The 14,190-nt window shown below is 44.5% G+C and overlaps 1 long non-coding RNA gene across 1 annotated transcript in view; it reads right to left on the bottom strand.

The window, feature by feature from the left end:
- Nucleotides 1–14,190, bottom strand: part of LOC123379014 — a 30,905-nt gene that overhangs the window by 3,239 nt on the left and 13,476 nt on the right. Inside the window, exon 3 of the long non-coding RNA XR_006582903.1 lies at nucleotides 1,947–2,205. This is a non-coding gene — a long non-coding RNA (uncharacterized LOC123379014). The remainder of the gene's footprint in view (nucleotides 1–1,946; nucleotides 2,206–14,190) is intronic.

The raw sequence follows: 14,190 nt of genomic DNA, 5'->3' as shown, positions 1-14,190 counted from the left end.
TCCCTGCCTCTCTAACCTGCCTCTCCTCCCACTGTGTGTTCTGCCCAGAGGGGTTTTCTTTCTGTTTCTGGAACACACTAAGCTCCCGCCCCACCTGGGTCCTCGAGTGCCATCTCTCTGCGGGATGCTCTTAACCAGGTGAGGTGAGGTCCTGAGCCACTGGCTAAGAGAGGCCGGCTCTGCTATTCCCTGCCGCTGCACTCTGCCTGCATCACAGCATTTGACCACAGGCGGTAATTTAATGCATTTCTGTATTTACTTGCTTCAACCCATGTTCTTTACTAATCTGTAAGTAAAGGCAGGGAGTACATGTGCCTTGTACCCTGTTGTTCCACGAGGGTCTAGCACAGTGCCTCGGACAAAGTGGGCACTCAGTAAGTATTTGTTGAATAAAAGAACTGATAGCTATAACAAACCATGAGCTGACAGTTAGTTATATTTATTAGCTATCATACATGGCTTGACAAGGAAAATCGGAATGTTTTTGTTAAGGCTATGGAGGTTTGGCAAGTCAGACATAAAAGTTAACTCTGAGGTTGCATTCAGATGGTTCCCTGAACTGGGGGGGTGGAAGGTATTGGGAGGGGGAGAGCAAGGGATGGGGAACCCCAGGCTGGGGAAATGGGGTGAGAGAAGACGAGGGACAAAATGCCCCTTGGAGCATTTGCCCTTTGATTTGCGTTCTCCCAAAACCTTTACCTTAGAGATTTCTATTTTCCAGGTATTAAGCCTATCAAACTGAATGTGATTGAAAGGAAAAAATATTCAACCTCTACGTTAATTTTGTGAAGTCATGGAGCCGTTTTTTGTTAATGTTTATTTATTTTTTTTTTAGAGAGAGAGAGATAGCAAACAGAGGAGGGGCAAAGAGAGAGAGGGAGACACAGAATCCAAAGCAGGCTCCAGGCTCTGAGCTGTCAGCACAGAGCCTGACATGGGGCTCGAACTCATGAACCATGAGTTCATGACTTGAGCTGAAGTCAGACGCTCAACTGACTGAGCCACACGGGTGCCCCAGGAGTCCTGTTTTAATTTCCCATTGGTGCTATAACAAACTGTCACAAGTATAGTGGCTGAAAGGCAACAGCAATTTACTCTCTTGAGTCCTAGAAGCCAGAAGCCTGAAAGAATCTATGGGGCTAAACTCAAGGTGTCAGCAGCCTCCTTGGAGGCTCCAGGGGAGAATCTGTTCCCAGCCCCTTTCGGCTCCCAGTGGCTGCCGCAATACTTGGCTTGTGATACATCATTCCAATCTCTGCTTCCTGTTCATGTTACCTTTTCTGTGGTCAAGTCTCCCTCTCCCTCCCTCTTGTAAGGACTCATGTGATTACGTTTATGGCCCACCTGGATTACCCAGGGTCCTCTTCCTATATCACAGATAATCTTTCTCTATCAGGATCCCTAATTTAATCACATCTACAAGGTCTCTCTTTTGATATAAGGCAGCATTCACAGGTTGCAGGGATTAGGGTGTGGATGGCGTCTTTGAGGGCCATCACTCAGCCTACCACGGGTCCATTTCAACTTTGAACTTCTATTGGACTGCTTCTTTAAGAAAAAAAAACAGGTGCTCTATTTGCTGGGTTTGGGGTTTGTTTTTGGAACTCAACATGTTCTTTATACATTTTTTATTCTTCAGGGCTCTAGCAATTTTCAATGCTAATCAAACTTCGGTTCTAAGTGGTAGAACCACATAGACAAAAATTTTGTTTTTATAAGGAGGAGCAAGTGAATCATAACCCAAAAACACAACTGCAGTTTTGTTTTCCATCAGGCATCTCTTTTGAAAGGCCCCTCTAGGGAAGCTAAGCTGAAATAAAGATTTATCTGATTAAAGATTTGTTTTAGAGATGTCAGAAAATAAAACACCCAGAGATTTCTGGTCAGCAAAGGGCTGAGCGACATGTTTTCACGTTTCTGATCTTAGCAGACCCAGTGTCCCGTACCTCGGTGAGGGAGAAATTCGCTGCTGGGGGTTATAGGCTGTTCTGCATTCAGAGCCTGAGTCGGGAGCCTGGAGCTGCTCTTTGAAGGAGACCCTAGTCTCAGGCCAGCAGGGAGGAAGGCACTTCTAGAAAGAACCCCAGCCTTCTCAGCTCAGTTGCAATGGGCAGGTGTTCAGTATTTTCAGAGCAGGGCGGTGCGATGGAAATATGACGTAAGGGTTATATTTAAATATGCAATTTCAATTTTTCCTGTGGCCGCCTTAAAAAAGCAAAAGAACAAGTGAAATTAAACTTAATGATAGTTTAATACATCCAAAATATTATTTCAACATGAAACAATAAGATAATTATTGAGGGATTTGTACCTTCGTTTTGAATGTTTTCATAGTAAGTCATGATTCTGGGGTGTGTGTTACACCTCCAGTGCATCTCACGTTGGCCCAGCCTTGGTTCAAGTGCTCCATAGCCACAGGTGCCTAGTGGCCACCGTACTAGCATTTGGGGTGACTAATAAAACTTTACTTGGCTTCTAGTGGTACTTCACCATTATAGATGCACTCCTTTACTCTTTTTTTTACGTTTTCTGCTTTTGTTGTATTTTTCCTTCTTAGATTTCTGGTGAGTTGTAAGTCTTTGTTTTGATTTTCTTCCATGGGGAAATGGGAATTTTCTCTTAAAGGGTGGAAGCTGGAGAATAACCCATGTACTAAAAATGAGATAAAATGTCCAGGATGTAACCTAGGCCTGAAAGACAGTACTGGAAGGGTGATAGAACCATCTCACAAGGGCTCTAGCAAACCCCACCTGCCTCCCAAGACAGCAGTAACACCTTCTCAGATCAGGTCAGATCTGGGAACAAACTTGCTCTACCTAAAGAAACAGTCCTGAACCAGGATTCAGGAAACCTGGCTTTAATAGCTGGTTGGGAAACTTGGGGAACTTATGTAAATTCTCTGAGCTGCAGGGCATTCATTAGTAAAATGATGAAGTCCGATGGGTCCATGATTTTTAACAGTATATGCAGTGAACTCCATTTCCAAACAAGCTTTACAGGGAATCTCAATACGTTAAACACATCTAAGAGGGAGCTACTCTGATAGCAGTAAGAACGAAGAATGGAAATAGAGGGGGGTACAAACAAGAGCAGGGTGACCAAAGCCCCCTGCCTCAACCATCCCTTTGCTTCTGAGGCACAGTTTGAAACTCTGGATAGATGGTCTCCACTATAGCTTTCAGCATTAAACATTCGAATTCCCTAGTATTCTCCATTGTACTCTATCAGCCAACGCTCTCAACTCACCAAAACAAAGAACAAAGTAGACAAACAAAAAAGTAGGTGGGAGATCATTCCTACAAAGGTTCAAGGCTGGCTTAGGATTTGCAAAGGTTCTAAGCACTTTTCTTTTGGAGTCCCATTACCCCATCCTGTAGCATATCAAACAAAATTTTCTTTTGGTATTGGAGAGACCATTTTTTTTTCAGGTCTCAAGCATTTCTGAAAGTCCTTAAAAACTCAGAGGCTGATGGCACTGTGCCTTCAGTACCTGATGGATAAATAGCCTGGAGGAAGATGTCTCCAATGGATCCAATTTTCTTGATTTCCAGTGATGAAACAAGATGGAGAAGAACTGGCCAGTGTGCACAACCCTTCATTTCCTTTGGCAGTCTTTCTTTAGCGACAAATAATGCCTATCTTGCAGTTACAATATATCAAGAGTTAATCTAGGATATCAAAATCATGAGTGAATGAATGAAGGGAAATAAGAGCTATGTAAAAACTGGAGTAGAACCAAAGCTCAGTAAATATTACAATATCTGATCTGAATCTGGGTATATTTCAGGGTACATGGCTGTGAACATAATAAGTGTCCAACTTTGATATTACTGAGAGGGAAAAAAAATGGACCTAATTGTAGGACAAATAATCATTGGATGATGAGCTGTTTTTATTTTGTTTCGTTTTTCTAATTTGACTGCCTATTAGTATCATTATTCTAAATGTAGGCAATATTCCATTTTGCGGCCCTATCAGAGAATGAGATGTTCTACTTACACAAAAAAACAAATTAACCCTTTTCATAAAGTCAAGGAGATCTTCCATTTAACTAACCTCTGGGGCAATTTCTTGATATTTTCACTGAAACTACTTTTCTTTAAGCACCCACTGCTTGAAGATCACAGCTGAGGCTTGGGGGGAGGTTTCCAATTCCTGACAAGATGGTAAACTTTGTTTCATCTCTCAATCTCAGCCCTAGGGATGCCAAGGAAGTGGAAGGGAGGTTGACAACTTGCCGTGCTACCAACACAAATCAAGAGAGAACCAAAATGAGCAAAAATATTGAGAGAGGGGAAAAATAAACATAAGAAAAGGTCTTAACAATTGAAGGAAATAACCAAAAGAAGAAAGACAATGTGTGTGACTTTTGACTCTTTATTATCATTTCTACCCTGCTGAAATTCCCTCCTGCTTCTGGTCTTCCTTTTCCACTAGATCCTTAAGCATACTAATAATAGTTATTCAGGATCCCTGCCTGATAGTTTGAACATTTGGGTCATCGCTGAGTCAGGATCAAAGTTGCTTTGTCTTGATAATGTTTTTATCTTTTGATATTTGTATGTCTTATAATTTTTGATTGAATGCTGGTCATTGAGTGTGAAAAGCACAGTCAAGACTGAGATAAATAGCATTTATGTCCAGAAATAGGTTTGCTGCTTTTTTTTTCTGACTGGCCATAGATATGGAGGGTTAGGTCAATAGAGCCAGGAGTTGAGCTGACTTTGGTACCTTCAGTGCACCACAGGATTTCTGTTCAATAAAGAAAATCTAAACAAAGGTAATTAAAAAGTGATAAATTGGGAGAAGATACTTCCAATGTGCAACAGCGGCGAGTGCTACATACCTAAAATAGACCAGAAACAACTTCAAATCAGCAACAACACTAAAAACGGAAAAACCAATAGGAAAATGGGCAAAATATAAGTATAGACAATTTTCTGAAGAGGACACTGGAATAGCCAACAAGTGTATGAAGACACACTCAATCTCACTTTACACAGAAATGAAATTCAAGATACAACTTTTCACCTGTCAGATTGGCAAAAAGTAAAAGTCTGGTGACGTTGAGTATTGACAGAAGTGTGAGGAAACTAAAGCCCTCGTGTGCTGTGAGCATACATGTAAGCTCGTGAGCAGGCGATCAACGTTCAGGTAAGCAGCCCATTTCTGGGGGTATGTCTCTGGGAGACTCTTGCACGTGACCAAAAGGAAATATTGCTCGGCGCATATTAGGCACCCAATAAATGCATATTTAGTGAAGGTTTGAAGGTGTTCATCACAACATGGTTTTTGATAAGCAGAGTTGAGGTAACCCAATCACCCATTTCTAGAAGTACAGGAAAGTAAAACGTATGTGAGGGATGTGTTTGACAAAAGCTAACACTGGCCAACTGGTTGCAGTGTGCGAGGCGTCTTTCCAGTGCCTCGTGTGTATTAATGCAATGGTTTTCCCATCAATGTAGTAAGGTGTTTATTTTACACAGAAGAGGTTCAGTCAGATCAAGCCAGAGGTCATGTAAACAGTAAGAGTCAGAGCTGGGATTCAACCCAGGCATCTGGCTCCAGCAGCAGAGCACTGAGCCACCTGTGATAAGGGGCTGCCTGCCTCCCGAGCCGTGTGTCTCACCCAGCGACCTGCCCCGTGGTCTGATGATTCCCAACTTCTCAGCTCATTCTTTCTGTTACGGGCCTTCTTTTCCTCTTCAAGGGGAAATCATTTCCTGTCCAGCAGAGAGGAGGACCCCTTAATGAGGCTCCGAGTGATTCTTCTCCTCTGCAATTAGTGGAAGCGTATCAGGCCTTTCAAGTCTTTAAGATCCTGTAGTGAGGTGCCGGGACGTCAAGCAGCCTCTTTCCTGATCTTCTTGAAGTTCGTTTTCAAATAGCCTGAGACAATATGGCGATTCCCTCCTCCGGGTTCTTTGCCCTGGGGTGCGGGCTCATTCAGCCCTCATGGGATCTTTCAGAGATCCCCTTTCTGTATCTTTGGGTACACCTACAGGCTGGAGACAATGTACTGTCAGTCAGCACAGCGGGCTGTGGTGCAGTGGAGCCCCTCAGAGGTGACACAGGTCTAGAAAGCGATTTTTGCCTACACTAAAAACCCCAGACTACTACACTTTGGAATTGTTTTGTCTCATTTTTATAAAATGTGCCATCTCCTCCTTCTTTGTGTATTTACTGTATCTTTTAGCCCTGTCTCTTTTATCACTTGTCAGCGTGTCTCCCCCTTACAGTCTTCCTGAGCTGCTCATCTCATCAGTCGATTGTGGCTGGGGAATGAGATGGCCCAGCTTGGTAGGGCTGTGTCTAAAGAAGTCATAGGTCCCGGGCCGGACCCTGAAGGGTTGTGCATCTCAGCTTGGTAGAAACTGTTTTCAAATCTAAACCCAAACACCACTGAGTCACAAAGTGCCACCCACTGTGGCTTGCCCTGTGCTGTGTTTCTTACTTCATCCTCAGGGCCACCCAGTGGGTTGGGTAAAACTGTCCCCATTTTGCAGACACTGAAGCTCTAGGAGAGAGAGGGCCTTGCCCAAGGTCAGCTAAAAGGTTGCAGAGCTGGGATTCTGCCCAGGTGTTTTGACACAACTCTCTCAAGCGCTCCATTTTTTGGCCTTGTTGCTGATTTCTATGCACTAAATTGCCAATTAATTACCCTTGACCTAAATGGTGCATTTCTGTATTTAATTTCCTTTTTTTCTAAAAACAAGTTACCTATAATGTGAAACACTCTCTTACTTTAGAATAGTCACTAGCTTAGTGAAGATTAATTAGCAAATGGAAATTTCCTGCAAGGGGGAAAAAAATCCCTTTATAATAAGAAACACAATTCAGTTCTTTTGAAGCCAAGCTCTGATTCTGCCGGCCTGGCTATTCTGTTGGGGAGGAGTCTCCTTTCCTTGGAGCAGGTTTGTGTATTGATTTAGCAAACACTTACATGGTGCACTATGTACTAGGCACTATCCTGAACCCTTTACAAATGTCAACTTTCTCTAGCAATAGAAACTAATAATATCATCCACATCTTACAGGTGAAGAGACTGAGGTTTGGAGAGATCTATCTATTTGTAAGTGGCCGAGTTTGGTAGGGCTGCATCTGAAGAAGTCACAGGTCTGAGCCAAACGCTAGCTCAGGCAAGATTTTTTGTTTTAATCTGTTTAATGTTTTATTTTTGAGAGCAGAGAGGAGGAGCGAGAGAGAGAGAGAGAGAGAGAGAGAGAGAGAGAGAGAGAGAGATTGAGAGGGAGACAACAGGATCCTAAGCAGGCTCCAGGCTCTGAGCTGTCAGCCCAGAGCCTAACTCGGGGCTCAAACTCATGAACTGTGAGATCAACGGTTCAACCAGAGCCGAGGTTGGACACTCAACCGACTGAGCCACCCCAGTGCCCTGAGACAGGCAAGATTTTCACCCTAGAAGTCTGTGTCCAGAGTCCATGGGCTTAAGCACTGCACCACATTTCCTTCTTTGCTAACTCTGTGCTATGGGAGGCAAAGTATGACAATAGCATATAAGTGGGGATGGAAACAGGGAGGAGCCCAGGAGACCCGTGTCTGTAGACTGGTTGAAGAAGCTTTGAAAGCCACACAGCTCAAGATGAAACTACCCTCCGCGTCTCTGTCCCCTCCGGAGCTGTCCCAGGGGATCATTATCGTGGGCTCAGAAAAGGAGAGAGGCCCTCAGTCTTTGTTAGCTGACACTTTTGGTCTGAAGCAAATTCACGTGAAAGAGGAACATGTTAGTCTTTCAGGTAACTGATAGCAAAATGACTGTGCACTCTGCCTTTTCTCAATCAAGCCACCTGCTTGGCATCACAGAGATAGGATCCCGGTGTGTGTGTTTAGAACACCCCAGGCTAAGTAGAGCAGGCTGTTGAATCAGAAGAAAAAAAAGATACCTTTTATAAGGAAATGGACCTATGTGTTTCGTTGACAGTCATGAAATGGGAAGAGAGAAAAGAATTCCATTCCGCTTCTCCTAGAACATATAAAATGAAAAATACTCCCAATTAATTCTGCCTTTATGCACAAAGGGGAGCAGAGGGGTTTTAAAAGCCCCAGTCTCAGCACCACATAATCAGGTTCTTCCCTTCAGAGTCCAGTTCTGAGGTCGGTCGAGTATCCCAACACCTTGCTGCCATTTCCCTTCTCTCATGGTTCCAGCCTTCGGAACCATTAGTTACGTCACGGGAGGAAGAACGGGGTAAGACCAAAATGACAAAAGACAAATCGGTTTGCAAGCTTCCTTTTTAAAAGTGAACGAGAATGGACGTTTCGAACAGGATCCTGTGATCGTGAGCAACAGAGCTCCAGCAAGGTTTCCAGGCAAATTCAGAAAGTCCCGGAAGCCCAGGGCCAGGTCTCCCTTGGCATCTCTGCTTCCCCCCCTCTCCCCTTCCTTGTTCTCTCTCAGAGTTTCTGTGGGTCTCTCTGCCTGTCTGCTCTTGTCATCTCTCCACCAACCAACCTCCCTGTCCTCTGTTGTCTAGAGCACAGGCTCTGCCTCCTCGGAATATCGGCTTTTGTGTGATTTTCTAACCCGTTGGACATCAAGCACCCTTCACCTTCTGCTCGACTGCTAACCCACTCAGCCTTCCAGTTTCCCGAGTCCTAATTCCTAGGAGAGCTATGTGAAAGGCCCATCTTTTCAAGATGGGCTGCACAAGCTGGTCTGTCTATAAATTGGTGGCCTTTGGGCAAGTTGTCCATCGTTCATCAGCCGTGGCAATTAGTATTCACTGTGTCTTCTTTGGCGACAGGGGCGGATGGAGGTGGAAAGTCTCTTTTACAGGGTGTGTGGGTGGATAAGCTTCATAAATGAGTGCAGGGCAAGGCAGGTGAAGTCCGTTAAAATGAGCACGTTGCCTGCGGCCACACTCAGTGTCTGCCGCTGACCTCGCTCCACGTTAGCCAGTGACCAATGTCCTTATGGCCCTCCCAGAACAAAATCCTTTGGAGAGACTCCAGGATAAGATGCTTTTGATATTAACCTCAATTATGGCTGAGCAGCGTGATGAAGGTTTGTAGAGTAAGACCTGTTGTTGACCCTTCCATCGCAAAAGGAAATGAAAATAATGGTCTTGGACACCGGGGAGACTCCAGGCCTTTTCAGTCAGGCAGACCCAGGTCATTTACCATTTGTACCAAGTGTGACCAGTCTCCAAACCAGCTTTCTTATCTGCAAAGCATAGAGAGCACAGTAATACCTCCTTTGTAGGGCTGTAACGAGGACTCTTCTTTTTTTTTTTTTTAACGTTTATTTATTTTTGAGACAGAGAGAGACACAGCATGAACGGGGGAGGGTCAGAGAGAGAGGGAGACACAGAATCTGAAACAGGCTCCAGGCTCTGAGCGGTCAGCACAGAGCCTGACGCGGGGCTCGAACTCACGGACCGTGAGATCATGACCTGAGCCGAAGTCGGCCGCTCAACCGACTGAGCCACCCAGGCGCCCCACGAGGACTCTTCTTAAGACGTCCTTTTACAGCTGTGTTATCATTCAGACTTCTTAGCTACACACAACAGAAATCAGTTCTTGCAGACAGAAGCAGAAAAAAACAAAACAAAATAAAACAAAAAAACAGATGCACTAAAGAGGTACTGGGGGCTCCCGGACTCACTGGGGAAGCTGGAGAATCGGGGTCAGAAATGACCAGGAACGAGTGGAGGTGGTAAGTGGGAGCCACAGCCAGCAGGAACACCTGCACAGCTGAATGGGGGCGCCTGGGCCAGTACCCCACACAGCACTGGACCATGACGCTGCCACACAGCACTGCTGGCCTAGAAACCTCTGGGGCCGGATGAAAAATACATTCTCTGATATCCCTTGGTTTGGGGATTTTTTTTTTTTAAGACTTTTTTTTTTTTTTTTTTAAGAGCAGTTTTAGGTTTACAGAAAAATTAAGAGGAAGATACAAAGATTCCCCATACACCCTGGACCTCCACAACTGCATAGCTTCTCCAGTTATGGACACCTCCACTAGAGTGGGGCATTTGTCACACTGGATGACCCTACACTGACACACCCTTATCATCCAAAGTCCATAGTTTACCTTAGGGCTCATTCCTAGGGTTGTACATTCTATGGCTCTGGGCAAATGTAGAAGACATGCACCCACCATGATAGAATCGTACAGAGTATTTTCACAGCCCCTAAAAATCCTCTGTGCTCGGCCTACTCCTGTTTGGTCCTTTGCCTCACTCATTTCCTCCCTCCAGGCTGCGTGGCAGCCATCTTGGCGCCATGCGGGGAGACATTGCCAAGCAGCTGAGGAAGGAGAAGTGGGAGGCTGGAAAGAGCCTGGTGCTCAGATGACATTGTTGAGCAGCTGAATCCACCCTGGGATGACTTCCACCAGCCTTCCCATGATTTAGGTTGTTATGATTTAGATCACTTTTAAGTATTGCTATAGTTGCTATTTAAAGCCAAATGAACACTGATACGTTCCCCTTAAACAGCTGGGCTCAAGCACCTTGACGTACAGCAGAGCTCCCTTTCCTGCCTGTTCACCATTGGCAAGAGGAGCTTAAAATGGCTAGGTGACAGTCTCAGCTTCTAATTCAGTGGGACTATTGCTTCCCCCCCCCCCCCCCCCAGACTGTTCTTTCTTTGGATGCGAAGTTCTCTACATCAGTGGAGCCTGAAGTTATCGGGAACATAAGCGGAATTTTACAAATGGTAGTGAGGCATAACTCCTGCTTCTACCTTCTTGATTCCCAGATAGGTTTATCCTCGCCATGGCTGAAATGGCACCATATATTGGCTGCGAATTCAGGGAATAAACTTTAACTCCCAATGCCACACTGTAACCTCACCTGCTTTAGTTTCCAGGAAGGCTCCATAACTGAGTCTTTGATGGACTGTTCCGCACTTCTGTTATAGGCTGTGTATACCAGTGTTTACAGGCACAGGCTCTGTAGCTACATTGTCTGGATTCAAATCGCAGTGTCCCCCTTACTAACCAGGTGACCAGAAGCAATTTATTCACCATTCTTAGACACTAGTATGATGATGTGATTACCTCAAAGGGCTGTTGTAAGAGTTAAATGGGTTGGCATATGTGAGGTGCTTAGAACAGTGCCTGGTATGTCCAGGCGGTCCCTGATTTATGATGGTTCAACCTAACAATTTTTTGACTTTACAATGGTGCAAAAGTAGAAACCGTATTTTGAAATTTGAATTGTGATCTTTTCCTGGCCTAAGGACATGTGGTACGATCCTGTCTCATGATGCTGAGTCGTGGCAGCTCCCAGTCATCTACGCGATCATGAGGGTGAACAACCAATACGCTGACACCATTCTGTCCCACACAGCCCTTCTGTTTCTCACTTTCGTACAGTAGTCAATAAATTGCATGAGAGATGTAAAACTTTACCATAAAATAAGCTGTGTTAGATGATTTTGCCCAAGTGCAGACTAGTATAAGTGTTCTGAGCATGTTTAAGGTAGGCTAGGCTAAGCTGTGATGTTTGGTAGGTTAGGTGTGTTAAATGCAGTTTTGACTTACGGTATTTTCAACTCACGATGAGTTTATTGGGACATAAGTCAAAGAAGATCTATAAATGTTAGTTGTCATTACTATTCTGTAAGGCCAGCTGCTTCTGGGAAATGGGGAATAAATCCTGTGAGTCTCTGCTTTACTTTTTCAAAGAACAGCAAGTTTCTTGCTCAGAACCAGTGCTCTGTAGGATTCCATGGAAGAATGTCTGGCATCTTTGTTTCTACAGATAACAAGGGGGGCAGAATCATGGTGGACAGGGAAAACAATTCTGAACTCAAGAGCATATATCTACTCTAGAGAGGACAAATTTCTGCCTCCCCACTTGAATGCGGGAGTCCAAGGTTACCAGGGGGGAACAGGGGTGTGTTGGCTAGGCTTTTGGGGAATACGGTACCATATTTGGACCCCATATTGGTGAACACTGAGGGCAAGTTGGGCACTCTGAAGTGGCAAAAGCCAGCAGCAGGACAGGAGGGCAGGCAGTCCACGATATTAAGCCTAGGAATATTTCTGATTCTACCATCATAGCCAGTACTGGTTATTCATGAGCCTGTTGAATAAGCCCGGGTAACTGGGGGAGGAGGTTGACTAACTTGCAGAGCAAGTAATTTTGACCACCTGATTAAAATCTTCCTCTTTGGAAGGGACTTTTGGATAAACATTTACATGGAACACTGACAGCGCCACCCTTCTAGACCATTCTCAGGGATTTACCATGGACTCCTCCAAACCTTCTTGCTATCAACCCTCCCATCTTGTGCCTTCCAAGTCCCTGACCATCCAACCATATTACTGGCTACTGCTTATGAAATAGAATAGACCCTGACCTCAAGCCATGTCTCCTTCTAAGAGGAGTGTCCCTCTTGAAGTTCTGCCTTCTGGCGTGATTTTCTTTCCTGATTGTCCTCCAGGGCCCTCCTGAGTAGGGATGTCATGTTGCACCGTCCACTCCCACTGATGTCATCGTATCCTGTAGAGTCACCTCTAAGCAAGACTTTTCCCCCTCTCCTCATCCAAGACCATAGGAGTGAATTGAAGAAGACCTACAATGGAGGATCTGCTCCCGTGACTATGGTATCTTTAGGGTCTTGCAGCCTGCCCTATACATTACATCACTTCTCCTGATGATATGGAGCTACCAGGCACGCCCAACTTTATGGCTAGGAGAGGGTCAGCTCTCCCCATTGAACAATGGATGGGACAGGTTGCTTGTAAATAAAGGTGCATCCATTTCATAAAAAGAGAATAATCCCTTGAATTGTGTACAGCAGGAGTTGGCAAACTCTTCCTGTAAAGGGCCAGATAGTAGATATTTTGGGTTTGGGGGGCCATACTCCACTTTTGACACCATAGTGTTAAAGTAGCCATGATAATACGCACTTATGCTCATCTGTATGGACACTGAAGTTTGAATCGTGTATGATTTTCACATCATAAAATATTCTTCTTCTTCTCAACCATTTGACAACATAAAAACCACCCTTAGTTTGTGGGTCATACAGAAACAAACAGTGGGGTGGATCTGACTTGTGGGCCGGCGGCTGCCACCCACCGGTGTAGGATAGTATATGGCACAAAAGGATTTCTTATACCTAAATGTACCTCACTTGTTTCTAAGATCAACCCACTGAAGCAGCTAGAGAAGAAAATTCCTTGCCCTATTTTACAGAGAAGGAGAAAGTCCCAGAAGGATCGAGCAATGTACTAAATCAGTTAGTAAGTAGTACAGATTAGATCTGACCCGAGTCTCCAGAATCTGCTCTTTTTCATATACTATGCTCCCAGGTAGATACTCACCTTTACAACACATTTTAGAAAAAGGTATCAGCTCTCCACCGTGTATACCCAAGGAACGGGCTGCTCCCACAGGTGAAGGGAGAGCTCTCATAACTGGGGGTTTGTTCACAGGTGGTTTGTATTCACTGTGAAGAGGACTGAGAGAGACAGAAATATATCTCCTGATTCTCTCTAACCCCCATAAACTTGACTTCAGGAAGCAGGCCCCGAGGGCTTTGAACCTCCTCTGAAAGCTCTTATCAGGGCAGCCCCATGGCACATCCAGCACTTCCCATCTTGGGCCCACCTGGCCTGTGTTTGCTTTTCTATCCATTTTGTATCCCAAAAGCCCAATGCGAAGAGAAGAGAAAAAGAGAGAAAATAAGAGAAAGTGAGCTGCAATGTGTGGGTTTGTGTCTTGCCCATCCTGCAGAAATCTGAATTTCTTACTTGATATACCGCCTACATGTTGGGTATTGTACCGTCACATTGACTGGAGAGCCCTGTTAGGGCTGCATGATTTGAATACCAACTTCTCCTCAGACGTGGACCTCCAAGTCAGAGATCGGTGTGATTTCCATTCAATTAGGAAGTTATTTTACATTCAAAGTTAACTACTTGCTAAAAAATAAAACATTAAAATGACCAATATTTATATATGTGTATATATACTGTATATATGTATATGTGTATGTACGTGTGTGTGTGTGTGTGTGTGTGTGTGTGTGTGTGTGTGTGTTTTCCAGTGTTATATACCACTATACCAAATATATACTGTGGTATAATTACATGTGTTCCCAAGGAGAGCAAGATTTTTTAAAATCTTTTTTTGATGTTTATTTATTTTTGAGAGACAGAGCATGAGTGTGGGGGGCAGGGGACAGAGAGAGAGAGTGAGACACAGAATCTG

Source organism: Felis catus, chromosome C1, assembly GCF_018350175.1.
Source record: "Felis catus isolate Fca126 chromosome C1, F.catus_Fca126_mat1.0, whole genome shotgun sequence".
NCBI classification, from domain to species: Eukaryota; Metazoa; Chordata; class Mammalia; order Carnivora; family Felidae; genus Felis; species Felis catus.
This window is presented reverse-complemented; position numbering and strand designations above follow the sequence as displayed.